Raw genomic sequence first — 22879 nt, forward strand, 5'->3', positions numbered from 1 at the left:
ACTACTATGAGAATTCAGAAGTCTGCAACCTGGAAGAGGGCACTCACCAAAAACTGACGAGGCTGGCATCTAGATCTTAGATTTCCATCCTCCAGAACTGTGAGAAATAACTTTGTGCTATTTATAAGCCACTGGTCTATGATATTTTGTTACAGCAGCCCAAACTGACTAAGACACACATCAAAAACCTAAAATACATAGCTTTGGTTTAGTGACTGGTGGTATGCAGTGATGAAATATATTAGAGGCTAAAAACATGACGATTCATGTTTTGCGGGGAAAAAAATATTTGGTAAAACTGTTCAATCTGAGAAAGTTTACTTGATACCAGACAATGTGGGTTTTAAGCCAGAAACTCTCAGGAAAGACATTGAAAAACAGAATTCTAGTTTTACTACTGCTTTTTTGTAGCCTAAATTAACAAGGATCCAAAGATTTGAAAGGGGTGACTTAAGAGAGAACTGGCTTGTGCATGCGTGTCACTAAAAGGGAATAGAAATGGTACAGAAATGTGAGGCCATGCTTTGTGGGAAAAGCTGGCTTTAAGATCTCCAAATCGTTGGTGCAGGTAAAAGTGCTTTTACTGTCGATTTCACCAATAAGATCTTTCAAAGCAAAGTTTTTGTTCTTTCTTTTCTTTTCTTTTCTTTCTTTCTTTCTTTCTTTCTTTCTTTCTTTCTTTCTTTCTTTCTTTCTTTCTTTCTTTCTTTCTTTCTTTTTTTTTGAGTATAATCTCACTAGAGCCAACAGCCTTATAAATTAAAAGCTAGAGGAAAATGCTGAGATGAGAAAATAAATATCTTAGATTATATTTAAAAGCAATAATTGTGATTATAGACATGTATAATTTACTGGAAACAAGTGAATTAGGGGCCTATTGAGCTTTTTAGAAAATTTTTATTGCCAATGAAGCTATAAATTCTGTCTAAAAACATCTGTGGCTACTAAGGTCTAAAGCCAAAACTATTCCCACAACCATGGTCCCCCCCCCCCCCCAGTCAGGAAGCAGGCTGAGAAGTAGTGCAGTCTAAAAGAATACTTCCCAGCATCTATTAAATGTGGCCAAGGAATATAATGGATGAAAAAGAATAATCTGGAAAGGGATCCAAGTACCTTGGAAAACAGTGGGTAAGTAAGTAGTCTCCTCCCAGAAAACAGAAACAGTGTCTAATCAAGTAACACTCTGCACCCCCAGGTCCTCTTCCCCGAAAGAGTAGACAAATAGCTGCTGTGTGTCTTTCATTATTCCTGATTATTCTGGTTAATCTTACTTCTCTTCTACCATTACATAATGGAGAGTGAGCATAAAATTTGTTTCATACGTGCATTTCTAGACTAAAATGAACCATATTTAGGCATGATTTAACAATTGGTGAGTATTGTATGGATATTCAGGATTTTGAGCAAGATGCAATGATAGTATGAAATCTCAGATAATTTCTCTTAGAGAACCATTGAGTGTTTTCTAATGTGAGAGTGCATCAAGTGGAATTCCTTTAGGAAACAGAAGGCTCTCTCAAATTAGGATAAATCAAAGAAGGTTTATTGATAAAGGAATTAGTTATAAAGATATTGATAGAGTGTTCAGGGAACAATAAGGGATGGTGCAGAAACCTGGGGCCATTGTCATCTCTAGGCCCAGCAGAATGAGGGGAGTGAATGGTTTCCAGGACCTGGAAGGAGAGCAAGAGTGAGTCATTAGTTCAGTTCAAAAGGCTCAGAAAGCCAAGGTGACCTCACAGGGAGAAAATCAGGGGCATAAATACACTGACCTCATTCTCCTCCTCCTTCTCTTAGGTCTCCTGGGTCTTTCTCTTTAGTAATCCCAGCTGGAAGTCAGTGGGAATGGAAACCTTTTGATGTGATCCATACATAATAGTGTCAATGGGCAGAGAGCTGGGTGATAAAGATGTGGAAGGGCAAATAGAAGATACATGAATTGGAAAAGAAGGAAAAAGAAGGTTATTGGAGAATACAGGCATGTAATCTTATACACACACCCTGCCACATATTTATAATTTAAAGTTTTCAGTGAGAAATAAATATATGTTGTGAGGGGCAAAGATCTCATGGTGAATGCTGCAAATGATAAATCAGAGCTTCAGCACAGTTACCTATATGTTTGGTTAGAAAGGCATTGATCTGGGCCAGGTCTCAAAGTTCATGATTTCTTCCTAGATATCATGATTCTGTCCCAGGACTACAAGTAAGTAGCAAGGAGGAGTATAACACAGGAAGTATGACAGTGTATAAGAACCAAAGGGACCATTTTGTATCCTTCACTGACCACCCAGTTTATCTCTTGAATGATGCTTGCATTAATGGTGCCAGTTCTTTATCCCTCTTCATACCTCTGCCCTTTACCATGTAATTTTGAAATTCTTTTCATTAAACAGGTGGAGTTAGTTTTTACATCCCCTTGAACATGGGCTGTCCCTGTGATTTGTTTCAGCCAGCAGAGATGCTAGTGATAATACACCAGCTCCAAGCCAAGAGGTCTTGTGTGTCTACTTACACTCTTGAGCTTGTGTTATCACCATGAGAACATGCCCTGGTTAACCTGATGGAAGACAAGAAATATCCCAAACAGAGCCAAGTCACTTCAGCCAAAGTCAGCATAGGTTAGGCATCAACCAGCTGAACCCCACACATAGTAGCAATCCCAGGCAAGATCACTGGATATTAACCTGCCTCCAGATGATTCAAGATGTGTTAACATTGTCTTTGTATGCTATTGAGGTTTTATGGTTGTTTATTACAGCATTACTGTGACAATAGATAACTAATACACTCTCTCATTCCTCTCTAGCCACATTAAATCACAGCTTCATAAGGATATTATTCCACTTTAATGACAGCTTTGACTGCATAATGGTTTTAGGTCCAACTCTTATGAAACAGTGTACCTTGTACCTTTAGTCCTTATAAGAATTGTTTGTTACTTTTTCACACTCAGCTCATTAATCATGCTTTAACCTTAGTTAAACCCAGGCTCTCGCAGCAATTAGTCCTGGGTTTGTTCTAACTTTGATTTTTAACAGCTACATAATTGGGTAGATTAATTAAACTTGGTAAGCCTCAAACTCCTCTTCCATAAAATGGAAATAAACTGTTGTGAGAACTAAATGAGATAATATATGTTTTTAGCACAGAGCTTTCACTTATTGATAAAACTTAGTCACAAGAGAAAAGATTATATCTAATTATTATTACTCTTGGAGATGAGATGTGGCATGTAAATCATCAAAATGGATGGAAGGAATGAGATAGACTGTGTTTACAATCACAATTTTTTATTTCTGCCTATTGTTTGCCGCATCTTTTTCAGGGAAGAGTAGATTTAATTAAGGCCAATAACTTTATAAATAAAATCAAACTGACCAGGAGTCCTTAGTTTATTTATAGTTAATGTTTATATACTCCCATGAGGTCAGCATTGCAGGTTATTAGTTAAGTTAACAAAGTTTGGAACAGGTGTTACTTGTGGTATGTTGAAACCAGCCTGTACCTGTTGATGGAAGTCAATTGTTAAATTTTCAGCATATTTTTTTCAGCCAGTTATTATATATAATTGGTATTTTAAAAAGTTAAATTTATAGATATATATGACTAAGTTACATTAAGATCAAATGTAGTAAATGCTAAAAACCCACCACTTTTGAATTATTTTATCACATTTTACTATTATCTATACTCTTGAGGTTATTTATGTTTATTAAATCTAGATGATAGAAATGCTAAATAATGGTATGTCATTGTACAACTTTTCCCATCTCCGAGTTTGGTGATGCCACACTGGTCCACTGAATTCAGCCCCAGTGGGTGTATATATACCATGGAAGCCAACACCTTCCACAGGTCTGGAATTTTCATTTTGGCAAGCTAGTTGATCAATGCGTACCAGCAGAAAATTGTGTGATACCATCATTTGCACCTGGAAGACGTTGTTTTTGCATTTGTTTTCAATAACGTTATCCCTTGCCCGCTTAGCCATGTGATGATATTAAGAAGTTGCCTGTAGCTGTCAGTATTCCTGCAATGAGAATTTTTTTCTTCAACACTATACTAATGAGTCAAACAAACTTTCAAATAGTCATCAGAATTAACTACAAAATGTAGTCATTGTCATTCTTAGCTACCTCATAATCTGGCAAGGGATAGTATGAGAAAAGTATAGCAAGAATGAGGCAGCCTTGGAAACCTGGGCAAATATTTTCTGAAAATTCTTCCATTGATCTGATTTCTTGGCTAGCTATGGTGTGTGGAAGGAATATTGACTTGTGAGGTGAACGACAAGAGTTCCAAGCCCTGCTCATTCCCTACTGTATATCTGGCCTTGTTCTAGTCACTTTTACTTTCCTGAGCCTGAATTTTACTTACCCCGAAAAATGAGATGATTGTATTAGATTATATGCAAGATCTTATTTAGCTCTCAGACTTCATGACATTTAGTTGAGAGAGAGAGAGAAAAAAGAAGGGAACATTTCTGAAAGACTGTCCATTTGATTTCCTCCATTCTTTATAAATCTTTGATGACAAAGACAATTTCAGAGATGTGTCCAGGCTGAGTGGAGCTTTTCTTTACAAGAAGAGAATTTAATGTAATAAGAATAATTTTTCATTGGGAGATTGTAACTTATGCCTCTCAGTTTCTGATTTCATTACAGGTCATGCAAAGAGAAAACTTAGGCCTTTCATGTCTCTGTATAATTTTTAAAGAGTACACAAACTGTTCTGCACCAGGAGACCAGAAATGAGCTGTTTTGTCCACTTTTAGGGATCGTTGGTCTCTGGAGATACATGCCAGCAGGGGGTAGGAGTGGCAGAAATGAGAGAGATGGGGCCTCAGGTCTTGTTGGGTAAACAGCTCCTTTGGAGCTGGTCAGCGCCAGTAGTCCCCAGGGAGTCCTGGCTTCCTCCACCGCCCCACCTCCCTGCTCCGAGGCAAGCAGTCACCCCTGCCTCTGCCTCCACTAGGCTGAGCTGGGGCTGGGTTCCCATTGCCACAGAGCAGAGCTGGGGATACTCATCACCCTGAGTCAGACAAGCTGGAGGGTATGACCTATTAGACCACAGAACTCTCGCCACACGCACACTGGAGTCTGACTCAAGGCCACAAAAGCAGGACAGTCAGACTTTTGCGGCCAAGAGCCCCTCACCTCCTGAATTCCCAAACCCCCAGGGTGTCAGTCTACCCATCCTGTGAGCACTCCTGGTGGTTGGAAACCTCAGGACCCTGGGAGGATTTTGGGAGAAAGAAACAGTTTGGGGCAGAGTGAATTGTGCTTTAAGAACAAGCTGGCACCATACCCTCAGATGAAGTTCTTTCTGACTTGCAGAGAATTTCTGACACCCGTGGGCTTTGACCTCTTGTAATTTTGTTTCCCAACTAGACTATAAGTCCCCAAGTTTTTCTTGGTTCATGCTTCTTCCAGTGCCAGTCACAAAAGAGCACCTGGTAGATACTTATAATTTGATACATGTTTCCCTACAGAGCCCTGCTGTTGAACTCGTAACCCCTCCAGAGATGGCCATCACCTTTCCGGCAATATGGCATCATCAGTCAGTGCTGCTGGTTCAGTTTCCCACTACAAATGAGATCTGCTCTTCCATAAACTTACCTGACAAAACAAAATTCTTTAGTGGCCAAGATAATATCTTTCCTCTGTTTACTTTATTTCCATGGTAGAACATATTAATATATATTCATATATATTATTCTTTTCAATATTTCTGCACAGTTTTGCACGAAACTAATCGAGTCATAAAAGGCATGATTAGCTAATTCATTGGCTTTGAGATGCAAATCAATTTTAAGGGTTTCTCTGAATCTAAGACTGATTTTTCCCCCTAAATAATTCTTTAATTTGTTTTAATAATTCTTTATTAATCGATTCATCAATCCAGATTTAAAAGTTAATTTTTAGTAGTTAATGATAGCAATATTAGTAGTTCCTTACTATGGGTTTTAAGGGTCAATGTATCGCACTCCTAGTTATATACCAAAGAGAAATGAAGACATATGTCCACACAAAAATGTGCACATAAATATTCATAGCAGCACATTCATAATAGCCAAATGTCTATCGACTGATGAATAGATAACCAAAGTAGGGTATATCTGTACAATGGAATATTATTTTGCCATAAAAAGTAATGAAGTACTGACACATGCTACAGCATGGATGAAACTTGAAAGCATTATACAGGCAAAGAAGCTAGACTCAAGGCCACATATTCCATTTATATGAATTGTCCAGAACACATATATGTGTAAATAGAAAGTAGATTAGTCATTGCCTAGGGGTTGGGAGGAGGGGTTGAGGAGAAATTAAGGACCAACTTAATGGGTACAGTGTTCCTTTTTTGGGTTGTAGAAAATTTCTAAAATTGATCATGATGATGATTGCACAATTCTGTGAATATACTAAAAACCATTAAATTGTGCACTTTATCTGGATGAATTGAATGGTATGTGAAATATATCTCAATAAAGTTATTATAATTAAAAAAATTTTAAAGAGCCAATTTATTAAATCTCTAATTTTTTTGATTTCATAAACTATTATTTTTAAATTATCGATAAAGTATCTTACTACTGTGTAATTTTAAAAAGTATAATGGCAATCATTTTATTAAGAAACAATAATCTAATAAAATCATATTCAACAACAGAAGTAACATGCTCTTTTTTAATGGAATAGCTTTTTATATGGAGCGATCAGGAAGTACTATTTAGTCAAATGGGTTGGCAACTGCTACTATTTGTCTTTTAAAACTTATTGACATATGTGAAAATCACAGTCCTTTTAATGCCTTCAGAGACAACAACCTGCTTTCTGTTTCTTCTGTGCATCATTTCCTACCACTCTTCCCTGCACAGTGGCCTCAGGTTTGCTCTTTCTGTACATGTTTGGCATGCTGCTCCCAACTCAGCCTCTGCCTGGAATACTCCTTGCACATACATGAGCATAGCTTCACACTCACTCAGTCAAGTTTTTCCCAGAAGTCAAATTCTCAGTGAGGCTTCTTTTGCCCACTTAGGGTATTCCTCAAGCATACTAAATAATTTACTTGTTTATTATATTTACATTTTCTTGTGGTCAACCCTTTTAGAATATAAGCTCTATGAGGTCAGGGATATTTGGATATTGTGTTCCCTGATACATCCTTGGCATGTACTACAGTGCCTGGCATATAGTAGATCTTCAATTAAAATCTGTCGAATGGAGGAATGGACATAGATGTTAGTACTCCAGTTTGAGATACATTCTATTTCCTGTTAGTTATTTAATTAATCAGTCCATTTCCAATTTTAGACATCTTTCTAACTTAGAACTGAATAACAACAACAACAACAACAAAAGTAAATTGGAAAACAGGAAAAATGTATCTTTGGAGATTAAGGGGTCAGTCCTTTAAAAAGAAATGAATCTGTAAGGGGAAGTACACAATATAAAAAAATCTGGACTATGTGTAATTTATTACTCTGGTAAAAGATATCCAATAGATCACTTTGAGTTCTCTTTAGAGTTAGCACCATATATTAATTCAGTCAGCCAAACAAATATTAATTGAGTACCTTCTCTGTGCTAGGCGCATGGTGGCGGTGATTTAACAAAAGAGTTTACATTATAGTGGAAAAACCAACAAAAAATAGCCGAACAAATATATATGATATCAATTGGTACTGACAGTTATAAAGAGAAACCAGTAGGGTAAGGGCTAAAGAATCAAAAGGCTTCTGGGATGGTTAGTCAAGACCTGTTCAAGGTGGTAACATTTGTACAGACTTAAGTAAAGTGAGAGAGAAATTCATGTACATCTGCTATACAAGTGTCCCAGGCAGAGAGAACAGCTAATGCAAAATCCTACAAGAGGAATATGTGGGCATGTTCAAAAAAAAGCAAGAAGTGAAGAGGAGAGTGATAGGAAATGATGTTGGAGGGGTCTCTAAGAATCAAATTGTTATAGAGCCTTGCATACTGTGGTCAGAACTTAGGGCCACAGGAGCCTCTGCCAGGTTGAACAGGCACAACACTTCTCCATTGAGTGACATGATCTGATCTACATTTTCAAAAGGCTGTTTTGACTTTGGTGATGCAAATATAAGCAAAACAATAAGATATATGATGTATGCAAATCAGAGGGAGATCTGTGGCTACACTCTACCTAACAAGTAGCAAGAAGCCTCAAGAAAAAAAAGAGCTAAAGTGAACCTCCTCTATCTTGGAAAGATAAGACCTCACAGAACTTTGCCTTCATCCTGGGAGCTGCTCTGTATGACAAGCAAGTTGGTATGTATCTAGAGTAGCAAATAGGACAGTGAGAAAGATGAACCTCATGGGGTTAGGAGCTGCCAACTGTGTTGGGATGAGTTCCCTCTTCTCAAAGCCTGGATTCAAAAATATTATGGGATATACTTCTATTCAGGATGGAATGTCAGCCTGTTCTATCAATTCCCCAAAGAGACATAAAAGCATGGGATCTAAAGTGAGCTTTCTCCTTTCTTAGATCGGATTCCCCAAAAATTCCTGATACAATAATTCAATGGCAAATAGTTTTGGGGGGAAATAAAAGAAATATAGATGAGGGAGAGAGAAAGTGACACAGGAAAGGAAAGGTAGCCCATTTAGGGCATTTCATTCAACCAGCTACTCTTACGAGCAACTGGAACTTAGTCCTGCTGGGACTGCTGGGAAAGGATGGGAAAGATATGGCTCAGATTTCTCCCTCCCGAGTGGCAAGAGAACAGGCATGTATACGCAGAGTCCTCTCTGTCATTCATCGAAGACTGCTCCCAGGGGGTGTTAATTCCTCTTCACTTTTTGCTCACCACTTGAGTGGCTAAGCTGGAGGCAGTAGGGGCCAGAGAAAGCCAATAGGCAAAGAGGAACTAGGGCTGCTATGTCCTGAAGGAGTAAGGGCAAGAAGCATGGATAGAGTTCATATAATATCTGCCGCAACCACCCCTCATGGCTATTGCCATTCAAGTAGGTTATATACAAGTGGCACTCCCTGGGATTTTGCCTCTTGTTCATTGTGACTTCCCTAAGCCCAGTCTCTGTGAGATTGGCAATGCTGAAGAGTACATGCTCCTGTGTCTAGGTCTGAGGACCATCCTTTGGAGAAATTAATAGTGTCTGTAGGGCAGATGGTATTAACATCAGTGAGAACTATGATGAGCTCTTCACAGATGAGTGATAACACCCTAAGAGGTGCTTTGAGACACTCAATCATAGAAAAGTAAGAGTTTTATAGCTCGAAGTCAGGTTATCTTCTGTTTGTACCTATTTCTGTTTGTACCTATTTCTTATGAAGCCAAGGCATCTTTTCTGGATAACAGCAGCCAATGCTTTTCTCTTTCTGTCTCCATCAAATAGTATGTCCAGGTGCATGTATTCTAAATGATTTCAGAAAAGGTGCTTTCTCATTGGCAGGCAATGCAAATATAATATGATGGGTTTAAAGCATTTCCCTTCTGAGCTGAAATTTTGATTTGATCACAGAGTTAATCTGGGAGAAATAATGTATGACCAAGTTTTAATTAGACTCTGAAATAAAGGGTATGCATGTGCATGGTGTGTGTGTGTGCGCGCGCGCGCATGCACACACACAATGTACACACACTTGCATGGCAATGGTGACCCTGTTTTAACTCTAGTGGTACAAGTTAGGCTGTTGTAAGGCAAGAATGACTTCACCAGGAAGTCAGGAAATCCTCACTTAAACTTCCAAATATACAAATAGATTCCTTTTATTTTGCTGTGAATCAAAATTATGCCATGTCCTGTCATGAAGGATGTTGTTGACCAGATTGAATGGGAGCCAAACCATGCCGTGTCTTTGTTTCTATGACAGTCATTTCAAAGTCAGCATCTTAAGGCTGCTAGTTACCTTATTTGGCAAATACTCAGGAGTTCTGTTTCCAGATTTGTTTTGGGGTGACAGAATTTTCATCTAATCTTTACCTTGGGGTAGGAGACATGTTAATGACTGGAGGCCAGATGCATAAATATTTGTGTAGTCTAGGCAGGTAACTGTGCAGTAAAAATTAAAATAGAAAGTGATAGCTAAAAAGAAAATCCCTACCATAGTGACTTAAGCTAAACTGTCCTTGAGCCAAAGGATATTTTAAAAATGTTAGCAAATGCAAATATATGTGCAAGTAGGTCAATAGATAACTTTGGCTTATTATTTCTTTCTTGCAAGAAACCATATGCAACCATTAGTCTCTCTAAATATTAACTTCTCAAACTGACCAGGTAACTCACTCCTGGGATGGCAGGATGAAATGCTCTGTTGAACAGGCACATGGGGACAATGGTAGTTGTAGCACATTCAGGGCAGTGACACAATCACTTCTAAAATCAGCAACTCAACTCTGTCAGAGAAACAAAGAAGCAATTCCCCTAAACCCAGCTACACAGGCCCTGTGTGGAACCTCCTCCTTTGGATTTCAGAAGGGGGCACGCTGCCCAACTTTCCCAGCTGCAGGAAAGAAGAAATCGCCCTAAATGTTGAGATAATGCCTGAACTTGCAAGGTCTTCTGTCTCACCTTCTAGTCCACCCCCATCAAATTCTATCTTTGTTTTAGGCCATGACTCATGACACACCCCCACCCCTCAGTCAGCTGTGACTCATAGCAGAAGCCAGATAAACCAAACGTTGAATGGCAGCAGTGGAGGAGCCACAGTGTTTTTTCCCTTTTTTGACTAGTGAGAAAAGTTAGGTTAAATGGTCAGGTGGTGGGAATCTTCTTCGAGTGTTTCTTTCCTTTTTTTTTTTTTTTTGTTTTCTTCTCTTTCTTTCTTTCTTTCTTTCTTTCTTTCTTTCTTTCTTTCTTTCTTTCTTTCTTTCATATGTATGCGTGTGTGTGTGTCTTTTTGTGTTTAATTTGGGAGAATTCCTGCACTGGATGAGAGACTCAGGTGGGTGTTCCATTTTAAGGTAACTCAGTGCTACTGTGGTTCAAGCTTCTACTATTGGGAATAATCTATGGTTGACTATGAAAATGGCCCAAGTTTTTACTATTCCCTATATTCTTGCCTTTTGCAATATAACTTTACAACTTCTTCCATGAAAGATAGAGTCTCTTTTTCCACTCCTAGAATCTGCATTTGAACAAATGACTTGATTTAGCCAATTGAATGCTGTGCCAGTTTGGGGTCCAGGCCTCAAGACATGATACATTCTCTGGCTCCCTCTTATACTCTTCTGCTTTTCTGTGATAACAAACCCTAACTACTCTGCTGGAAGATGACCACCATGTGCAGTAGAGCCAAGTCATCCAAGCTGAGTCCATTCTGGACCAGCCAGATTCTAGCCCATCTGCCATCTGACTATAGACAAATGAATAAGTCCAGCTGAAATCAGCCGACTGCTGGTCCAAGTTAACAGAACTACTCAGTTGATTGGTAGTTTCATGAGAAAAACAAAAACAAAACCAAAATTGCTGTATAAGATACTAAGATTTGTGACAGATTATAATTTTGGCAGTAGATAACTGACATACTGCCCTTGTACATTTTAACTCAACTATACAGACTGATATTTTTAGATTAGGAGAACTCATGCCACATGTGTTTCTGGAGACCATGTTTCTGAATTCTAAGTCCTCTCAATTCTCAAAATGTTATTGCTCAAAGGCACTCCAAAGATAGAGAAAGTTAAGCTCTTAAAGCATGTCACATGTATTCATTAAGAGGAAATTTTACCCCCATTCTGCTGTACACAGCTGATCAAGCTTCAGTAAAATCAATGCTAGACCCATTGTATTAGTTCGTTGGAGCCCTAAGTACAAAGTACCATGGACTTAAACAGCAGAAATTCAATCTCTCACATTTTTGGAGGCTAGAAATCCAAAATAAAAATGTCAGTAGAGTTGGTTTCTTCTGAAGTCTCTTCTCCTTGGCTTGCAGATGGCTGTCTTCTCCCTGTGTCTCCACGTCGTTTTCCTTCTATGCATGTCCATGTCCTATTTCCTCTTCTTATAAAGACACCAGTCATATTGGATCAGGGCCCACCCTAATGACCTTATTTTAACTTAATTATCCTTTAAAGGTGATCTCTCCAAATACAGTCACATTCTGAGTTTCTGGGAGTTGGGACTTTAACATGTGAGTTTGGAAAGGCACAATTCAATCCATAAGGCCCATTTATATGTTATCTCATATTATATTGCTAAAACACATCTCTGATTATACTACTACCTTGCTCAAAATCTTTGTATAGTTCTGAATTGTATATAAGAATAAAGGCTCATTTTTCATACATTGATCCCTCCAGTTCTACCTTATTTTAACCCAATAGTCAAAGCTGCCACAAACTTGATTCTTTTCTATTTATCTTTCTTTCTAATTATTCATACCATCATGAACAAAAAATATTTGCTACCCTAGTCTACTTTCAGTTCCCTAAACACACACACACACACACACACACACACACACACACACACACAATTCTGTGCTTCTCATCCAGTTCTTCTCCAAGTCTGGAATGGATTTTCCCATTGCTTGTCAAAATATTTTTAATTAGTAATGCAATCAGATTGAATCTCTCCCAAGTATTTTGGCATCACATGACTCCTCTATTACTGCACTTTTTAAAAACAGTCATTCTATATTATGACTACTGTGAGCTGGAATTATAGCTTATTCACTTTTCTGTTTCCTACAGTGGCCACCATGGTGCTTTTTATATTGTAGATACCTGTGCCAGAAAGTACCCTGGTCACCATATTCCATATCACCCCCTTCTTTGTGGGCACACAGCCTCACTTGAAGCTGAGTGGGGACATGTGACTGAATTTTTGCCAGTAAGATATATTCAGAAGTAATGTATGACAAATCTCCTACGTGATGATATGCTGGCAAATTTCCTGTTTACTCTCAGATGTATCTACTGTCCTCCTCTTCTGATGTGTATTACTCATTTTTCCAAGTTCCTTTCCCTTCTGGATTGTGGGTAGGTTCATCCAATGGGAGAAATTGGCTAAAAATTGGAGTGTGGGAGGAAAGGAAAGCCAGGATATATTTTGTTTTCTTTCTTTCTTTGTTTCCTATGGCATCTCTATTAACAGCCACTTTCTCCCACGGCTCCGTGTCCACTGGACAAGGTCCTACTATCTTGTTGGATATTCTAGGTTCCTGGACTCTGGTAAAAATATCAACCTCCCATTGTCATACAAGCTTTGGAATGAAAGCAGCTACCCGATGTTGCTCTGTTCAGTGGCCTCTCTGTCCCTTGTTTGGCATCTGTAGAACAGAAATAATAATGTTGGCCCCACAGGAATAATGTGAGAGCAAATAAACTAATATATGCAGAATTCATAACTGAGGTCCTTGCACATGATGGAAATGAAATCCTGAGTCTCTCCAGCATTACACAGGCATGTATCCTTCCAGAAGTCCTCTCCTCTGTCAGTCTCTGAGACTCTACCTGGTCTTGGTTTCCTTTATACCCCTCTGGGCATTTGTGGCCAATCTGCTTTGCTGCCCCTTGAATCTCCTCCCTTCATCCCTTACTTATAGAGCCCTCATGATTTACTTCACTACATCTCTTTTCCCCACTCCATTTTGAAAGAGTTCCCTCACCTTCATGACTTCAACACTGACCTTTCTTCAAGGAGTACACTCCCATGCGTATCTTGTCTGTCATTCCCCTCTCAAGTCTCCATCTCATTTCTCCAATTACCTCCTGGACCCTTTTTATTAGCTACCTAAGTACTGTTCATGGATGGAGTGTCAGGTAGGGAAATGGCAGATGCAGACTCCAATCCACCACTGATGCATTTAATGTTGATTTAGCCTTTTGAGGATTTAGATGCTCCTTTAAGAGAGAGGTCTGGGGATAGATGATTTCTAACTAATAGTCCTTATAATTCTATTACTTCGGTTTTTCATCAAAACTTAATTTATCATCTTCACTTCCCATTTGACAACGAGTTTTACTCCCAACTTCCCTATATCTCTCAATGTTATGTCATTAAGGCTCAAAATTCTAGAAGTCAGATATGAATCAATAAGTCTCCCTCCTTCTCCCTCTCCTTTACCATGGCAGTCCAAAAGTTATGAACTTGACCATTAAGTCAAATTACGTGAGTTCAAACCTTGACTTCAGCACACGTTTATTATGTTACATGGATATACCTCTTTTTCTAGAACTCAGTTTTTCACTTGCTTAAAGGAGATGAAATGAGGAAAACACTTGATTCAATGTTTGGCATATTGGAAGCACTCAATAAATGTTTGCCTTTATCCATCCATCCATTCACCCCACAAGCTTTTGTTTTGCAGTGCAGTTACTTTTCTTTTTGAAATTTATTTTTACTCATTTTATCTCCTGAGACTTCATGTGTTTTTTTCTTTTGAAGGAGATCTAATTTCTCTTAAGTCACAAAACAGCTTGTATAGTAAAAAGCTGTATAAAATATATGGAGAATTTACACTCCTGGGAATAAAGTACACAGTAGGCTGACCATGTATCCAATTTTCCAAAGATTGCCCCAGTTCATAGCTATTATTCTAGCTAAATTATAAATAGAATCCCATTTCTCTGTCAAAAGTGGCCTGGGTATGGATAATAAATTATATGTGATCTGCAAGTACAGGTGACTTGTATTCATAGATGATCTGTTTGGGATAGTCTAACACCACAAAAGACTCTTAGAATAAAGTCCCCATATGTAAACAATATTAGGTAAAGGATATTTAAAAATAAATATGATTCCTACCCACCGTGAGTTTTCAAGCTCAATGTCATTTATATGACATGATTCACTTTATGTTTGATGCTGAACCTTTACTACATTTTGTCCTACATGTGTTAATAATAAAGTAAAATCTATTTGATTGGTGGTTTTAAAATTAATTTTCTAATTGAAACTCATGTTTCCATTAAAAATAAACATGTATTTATTTTCCAACTTGGATGTTATATACATTTAGGATATTTCTCACAAAATATGCTATCCTTAAATTTTTTTGTATAAAGGTCAATTATATTTCACAAGGAAGAAATGAATTCTTAATATCAGAAAAGTGGTTTGTAGTTTTTGTCTCCAAAGAACCACTAAAGATACAAAGTCATCCTCAGTGGAGGCTGCAAAGTTTTCTTTGCTGTTGTTTTGGCTTATGTTCAGACCTTAATATTCTATCCAATTACACTCATGGAACAATTCATTCCAGGTCAAATGTGAAATAAAACTGCCAACTCACTTCTTCACAGCTGGGACAGCTTTTAAAATTGCCAGATAGTGTACCCGCTCTGGGGCTAAAAAGTGACATTAGTCCATTTCTTAGAAACCACATGTTCAGAGTCTTCAATTAAACAATATATTAGCAGTTTATCTGAGGTATCCTAAACTCCATGTGACTTGAAGGGCTCAAATATTTTTAATGCAGTAAAGAAATTTAATTTAATTGAAAATAACAAATATTTTCCCTCAAGCCATATGCAATATTCTATAGAGATCATAAATATGATTGACATGTGATCTTTGTCTCTGTTCACAAGAAATACTAACTTCCTCCACCACCCCTCACCTACAAAAAATAAGTAAAATCATGGTTTCCTCCACAGGGAAGACCTATGGTAATTATAGTAGTTTGCCAAATACACTCTCCATTAATAGCCACATACATTGGTTAAAAAAATTAAGTAATGAGATAGATTGGAGCACTTGGTGTTACCTTCCAACTGCTGAACCTTAATGCCGTGTTGAAATGGAAATCTGTGAAATACACATACATACTCCCTAACTTACATGTGCTTAATTAAAATATAAATTTTGAGGCTCTTTCTACAAAAATTCTGCTTTAGGGAATTCAGAGTTGTTTCCAGAAACTCACTTATCATTCAAACACTCCAAGGGATTCTGGCAGGGATTCAAATCTCCATCAGAATGAAACAGATCCTGTCTCTCAAGAGATGAAGAGCCCTGAGATGATAAGTTAGAACTCAGAAGCATTCAGAGCACAAGAGGGAGGAAAGACTCCTTCTCCACTGTAATAGGAGGCAGAAATAATGGGAAGGATTGATTGCAATGATGGTCCCAATTTATTCATACTTCCTTGAATCAGGGCCTTTTGCAGCACTGTCTGCAAAATACTGCAGTATTGTCACGGGTGTGTGTACACGCACACACAGCATGAGAAAGGTGTCGAAGTCATTTTGGACAAGGAATACTGTGGACAAATATTAGTATTTTGATTACTATTGAATTCCTTTAATTTTATACTACTAGACTAACTCAATCATCCATCTATTCACCTATCCATCAAATATTTACTAAGTACCAACTACATGCCAGTCTCTATTATAAGTGAGTGAAATACAGTCCAAAAAATTATTTGGTTGAAGCCCTTCTATCCTTTACCTAATCAGTTTAACTCTAATATACATGTTGAGATTTTATTAGAACCTTAAATATTTAGATATACTGTAATAAATAGGATTTTATTGCACTTCGTAGTGGATACTTAGTTCTATTTACAGAGATCAGGACTCTTGTACCAGTGGTATGATTTAGTGTCTACATATTTCAATTAAGGCATACTTGAAAGGCTTCCTATTTCTGCTGACCCCATTCCCTCAGCCCTCTTTCAATTGCTAATTGATGTCATGAAATGCAAATATGGTGATTCAAGTTTTAAAGCTTTGTTCTTTATTAGGCATGCCATCCAGTTTTTATTAATATTTTATTTTTAATAACCCTACCACTATCTACCAACCCCCCTTTATCCCATCTACAATGAGTCTTATCCATTTCTTACACTACACACACACACACACACACACACGCACGCACACGCACGCACACACATACGCACATACACACACATACACATAGAATGCTAAGCTAGGATCCATCAAACACTACTACTAAGTCAAACGTAAATACAGGGGAAAAAAAACAGGGAATAGGTTAACTAATGGAAGGATGTGGAAGAAGAGGAGCAAAGTGAGGAGACTGTTGTATAGTTGTTTTCACTGTTTAGCTAAGACTGCTGGCTAAGGTGCTGTGGGGTAGACCAGGTCCTCTGCTAAGTGCTTGTTTGGGTGCCTTCCATTTCTTTCCCTAAATATACTCTCCTCCACCTTTCTTTATCCTGTTCTGCTTTGCTTCTGCAGCCCTAACATGGTAACGGCTTCGGGATGTCACTGCACAAGTCCCTTCTTGCTTTTCCTAAAGTGTGCTTGCAACTTTTTACAAAGTCTCCTTATTAAACAATACTCTACTAACACATTAAAATGTACCCTTTTCTTACCTGATATAAGATATACCATTGTATCTGGAGTAGCCTCATTAATACCTAACAACAATCCAATTGTTATTATTTTTCTTCTTTTCGAAGCATAAAAACCTGAAAGGTAAGTTGCCCATTGCTATGCAGGCTAGGATATAAATGAATCAAAATTAAAACCCAACTTTGCTGACTACAAACCCACATTTTAAAACTAAGGAATCACCCCATTTGTTAACATAATATTTTGATTGATACTGGGTTTCTGGCTTAACACTAAGCCCTGTGGCTCATTGTCTAGCATTCGGCCAGGTCCTGGTTGGGCGCTGGGGGCCATTCCATGCAGGGGAATGCTGAGCAGTGCGCTGCCAGGCAGGCCCAACTGTCCAGGTGACACCGTGCCAGATGGTCACCCACCCCGAGGCCACTACTGAAAACCTGAAAGAGACAAACCATTTGTGGAATCTTCAAGAGGGACCAGATGCTGCTTAGGGAAAACCTGTCCCACTGCGGCATCAGGCAACAGATGAACAACGCAAGGCATAAGGAAGAGCTGCCTTGCCTCATTTGAGAATAAAATAATGGCCAGCCACCCTGTGTTTTCCCCACTTGTGGTTATCCAGGCTAAAATGACCCCTATCAAAAGATTAATATAAAAAATAGACTGTAAGAAATAAACTCCCCATATCTACATTAGGGATTTCCATGGAGAAATACTGAAGAGGATAAATGAACAAGAGGAGGCTCCCTCCTTGTTGCAGGGCCTGGGTGTGTGTTTTCCACTGCTAGTATTTCTCTTGGCAGAGTGAACACTTTTGGAGCGTATCCCCCAGGCCTTAAGTAGGGGCAATGGGTCGTGAGGGATGGAGCCTTATCAAATGGGGCTGGAAGGCGGTTTTGTCTGACGTGACCCCGGGGTGTCCGCCAGGATCTGTGAACAGACACGGGTCTGCGGGATCGCCCTCCGCCTCCCTTTGTTCTGCCTGGCTCCAGCCTGCAGCAGCTGATCTGATTATTATGCTCCTGAAAAGAATTTCTAGGTGGCCACAGTGACCATAAGGAACCGAGAAACCACGAGGGCTGAAAGCCACGAAGAACAACACACAGCGGCTGTTGAACACTAATCCCGCCCATAATTAGAGGATCCCTTTCAGGCCTGTGGTGCTGGTAGAAATCTGAACTAAGGCAGAGAGGAGCCGTCAGAGGTCTGTAGCCCACCATTTACCAAATGTGCTGTCATCAGCATAATTCACTCATTTAGTAGGATTCAAAAATTTTTTTTTAAGTCAGAAAGCTATCTGAAAAGTAGATTTGGGGGAAAATCCAACCACATTTAAGATTTAATTTAACTCATTGTAATTTTCTCAGTTTTTGGTTTTGTTTTTTTGTTTTTTTGGTCTCTAACCCAATCTTAAAATCTTGTGTACTTTAATGGAAATTTAATCTTGTGTACTTTAATGGAAATTTAATCTGCACAGGTCTGATTAGTTAACCTTAAACTCATCAAAATGCTGTTTTGTAAGAACAATTTCATATCCAACAAGATTTATGTAACTTTCTCTTGGGCTATAGTTCTAAAAAATAACAATTGATGTTTTGGTCCTAAACTAATAAGTCTGCTTCTTCTGAGTTTTGACATGGCTTTAACTGTGTGATTATTCTTGATCCTCTCCTTTTCTATACTCTCCAACCCCATTCCAAGCATCTCAAGGTCTGCACTGCAATAAAGGCGATCTGTACCCTGTCTGTCACCTGAATTTAATCTGCGTGTGTGCTCAGGAATATGCCACCATGTTCTGTGATGTCACCTTGTATTTTAATTTGTCACACACTGCCTTTGGCTGAGTACAGGAAAATGAATATCTACTCACAAGAGCACTAATCATGTTTGCTTATTGGCTAAAATAGTACATAAAATTCAAAAAAAGAGAAGAAAACCATAGTTAATTTTTGAAGTGATATGAACCCATCGCTGTTCTAACCTTATTTAAAAATACATGTGTGTAATTAAATTATCAGAGAGATGGAGATAATGTTGTGAATCTATATAATATTTTTGAGGTTTTCTTTATTTTCAAATCTATTAACTTGTTTGATTCTCCTAATAATAAGATGAGAAAGATAAAGGTAGATTTTCTTAGTTCTCTCTTAAGATGAGGAAACTGAGGTCCAGATTTTCCATAGCCACACAAAAGATTCAGTATCATATTTGGGTCTTTAATATCTTACCTGTGCTATTTCATTACACCAGATTACAGGCAGGGGTATAGGACCTTAATTTAGGGGCATGCTTTTCCAAATTCCAGTAAGATATCTGTTTACATCTGGTTTAGCAGCTAAGGAGAAGACAAGAATAAATCTAAACACTAGTTGCCTTGGGTAAAATTCCTGTTGGCAATGGGTCTTGGCAAATAAAAATATGAAGTTGTAATTCTACTAATGACCCAGCAGGATCTTCCTGATATATTTGTCACAAATCCCTTTAGGGGCTAGGAATGAGAAGGAGAAATGTAAATTATTGTCTCCCTAGAAGGTTGTAATATCAACTTGAATAAATCTCTATAAAGCACATATTGTAAATATGGCAAACCTGGTGAGGAGAAATCATAGAAAAGGGTCCAGTCGACCTTACCTTTGGCTCCAGAGGATGCAGTTATAAGCCTAGAATTTGGAAAGGCATTAGATAGAAGGACTGTGAATTTTAATTAAAGTTTCTTAGTTTAAAGCAAATGTTAATGTTACTAGCTAGCAAATAGGCTGGATTTGGAGCCAATTTTGAGTACCTATTCAATGTTCCATTCTGATTGAGGACAAAATAGCGTTTTAACAGGACATAACCAGTTAGAAGTAGCATATAAGTAGCTAGTCTGCATCCTGTCCATAATTCTAAGTCACAAAGAAACTTTGAATAATATATTTACCACATATGACCCTCCAAAAGTTTCTGTTGAATGGCAAAAGATTTGCACACATTTAAATTGGATTTCACACAATCTGTAAAATGACAGAGTATTATTCAAGGGGATTGGCCTAATTAAACGAGATTCTGAGAATGCCTCAAAGAGATCCAAAGTGCAGATATCTTCCAAGCAGGATCACAGGGAAGTCTTCCAGAATCTATTTTGCCTCTTTCCCGAATCTCAGCCTTCCCATTACCGGCTGTCGCGTTAGCACACTTGTGTATACAGTGACATCTAGTGACGAAGTAAATAAAATCAATTCAAGTGACACTCCTCTCAGAGAAGTTCCACAAAAATAATCCCCTCCTTGTCACCAGACACATTGGTTTCTACACTCAATATAATTTAAGAGGATAATAAAAAGAAGCATCAACGAAGTTGGGCAAATTGCCCTAGCATCAGAACCCAAACAGACATTGAAAATATATTTCTTTCTGTCTGCCTACACAGTGAAAACTGGTGTTCACACTGCTGACACAGTGTGTGGAATGTTCTGAAGGTCTACTGGCATCTTCAAAGGAAAGAATACATTCTGATTAATAGATCATGTATAGAACATTTCTGACATTCGCATTCAAAAATTAGAAGAAAAAATATATATACATTCAAGTTATGCAGACAAGACAAAGATTTAATCAAACCTCAAACTGACCTGCATCTACCCAAAATCAATTCCAGATTATTTGGAGTAGGTCATAATAAAATATTTATCCTTTTATTTTATCTGATTTTAGGATTTTAAGCAAAATTAATAGAATATATATCATATATCATGAATATTAATAGATATATATTCTTACAACTTTCTCTGTATAACTAGGACTTGAGTTCTTATCTTGGTAGAGCTGTAAGAAAGCAAAATCCTACTGGCTTCCCTCAGCCACAGAGTGGCTGGTTAGCTCTGTCCTATCTAAGCCCCCAGCATCCTACCTTTCAGGAGGCATTCCACTATCCCGCTTAGAGACCTTGGTGCTTCATAGATTCCTGGAAACTGTAGTGTGGCCCTGGAGTCTGAATTTTCAATGAACACCCAGATGACTCATGCAATTATGCCCCAGTCTACACTTGCCTTATATGCCACAGTGAAAAACGGAGAATGCCATCAGAAACATGGAGGAGGTTCAAATTCTGTAAAGACAATTTATAGTCATACAGTTGCTTGGGCCATAAACCAGATTGTCCACTTTTTGCTACAATGTTTTTAATTGTGTAATTGACAGAATATTCGGAAGTAAGTTGTGAGATGGCTGAAAGACTTTTTTTTATATATCTCTTTTCTTTTTGTCATAATCACCGTTTCTAATTTGGGGTTTCTCTTTCCTAGCTTTTATGGAAAAATAAATTCTGTAAGCAAATAAACTCTTTAAGCAAATTAGATTTACAGTTACATTTTAAAAATACTTGCTCTACAGCATGGCTGGGGCTTATAAAGACATTCTCATTTCCCCTAAATTGCTGATTATGAATTAAATGCTTATAAATTGAATCATTGATATATCAAGAGAGCTTGATATTTAATGGATCTCCATAGTCTATCTTGTAGTCAACTTTTATAAAGAGAATGATCAACTAATTATTTTGTGATAAAGTGGGATGTTAATATACATATATATATGCACATGTATTTGGTTTGTTTAAAGTGAGCAGATCATGTGGACATTTATGATATAAGTAAATATTTCTTTTGATTTTAGAATTCATTTATACTACTAGAATGTAAGTCCTAGTGTTAACTGTTATTGTTAAGATGTACATTTTTTTAAAGTTTTTTTTTCTCATTTGTATTGTTTTTCAACTGTCTTTCCTTCGAAATTCTGACTCATGCAATTATGCCCCAGTCTATACTTGCCTTATATGCCACAGTGAAAAACGGAGAATGCCATCAGAAACATGGAGAAGGTTCAAATTCTGTAAAGACAATTTATAGTCATACAGTTGCTTGAGTCAGATTGCTTGCACTATCTTTACCAGGTGATTTTGTCACATACATTTCTGCTATCTGAAGGACCTAGGAAAAGCTCTTTGATGTTAATTTTCTCCTGGTTGTGGATATTGTATTGCAAAGCCTCAGGGATCTGGGACCTGCTTCAGGGACTGGGGAAGGGAGGAGATGGGGTTGTCAAAGAGTCCCCTCAAGCAGAGCCTTGGGGTTTATTTATGTTTCTATAGGGGAAAATAACAGGTTTGCTACTTCAAGCAAGTTTTATAAACATTAATTCAGAGATCTCCTTGGAAAATATTTCCCCTCCTCCCTCCACTATTTTTACCTTAATTAATTTAATTTTGTCCCAGAACCAATTTAATTAATTGTTAAGACTTCATAGATCCACGCAATGTGAAAATCCAGACATTGTGTATAGAGTTTGCACAACTGAACTCAGTACTATCCTGTACTCAACTGAAATGCCTGCTTGTCTCCACTCTGCAGGATTTTATGTGCTACCTGTACTATTTCCTTTTCTTTCATTTTAAAGACAAGCGTTTAGATGCCAGCAGGCCATTCACCCCTCTCCTTACATTTACCCTTGCAGCAGGGTACTCCTTTTTAGATTAGCTAGATCATGCAATTTCCTTCCTCAAAAACTCTGATTGGCACATTAATCAAACATGAGCCTTGCTCAGATCACCCCTAGGGATCATTGCATCTGGCCCCACTGACTACACAGCCT

At 38.0% G+C, this 22879-nt stretch overlaps 1 long non-coding RNA gene across 1 annotated transcript; it reads right to left on the reverse strand.

The window, feature by feature from the left end:
- Window positions 1–1512: 1512 nt before the first annotated feature.
- Window positions 1513–21349, reverse strand: LOC118610005. Its single transcript, XR_004953651.1, has 3 exons — window positions 21141–21349; window positions 1773–1896; window positions 1513–1673 (listed from the first exon to the last, which is right to left on the reverse strand). It is a non-coding gene; the product is annotated as an uncharacterized LOC118610005 (long non-coding RNA).
- Window positions 21350–22879: the final 1530 nt, after the last annotated feature.

Source organism: Rousettus aegyptiacus, unplaced genomic scaffold (genome assembly GCF_014176215.1).
Source record: "Rousettus aegyptiacus isolate mRouAeg1 unplaced genomic scaffold, mRouAeg1.p scaffold_m13_p_12, whole genome shotgun sequence".
Taxonomy (NCBI): Eukaryota; Metazoa; Chordata; class Mammalia; order Chiroptera; family Pteropodidae; genus Rousettus; species Rousettus aegyptiacus.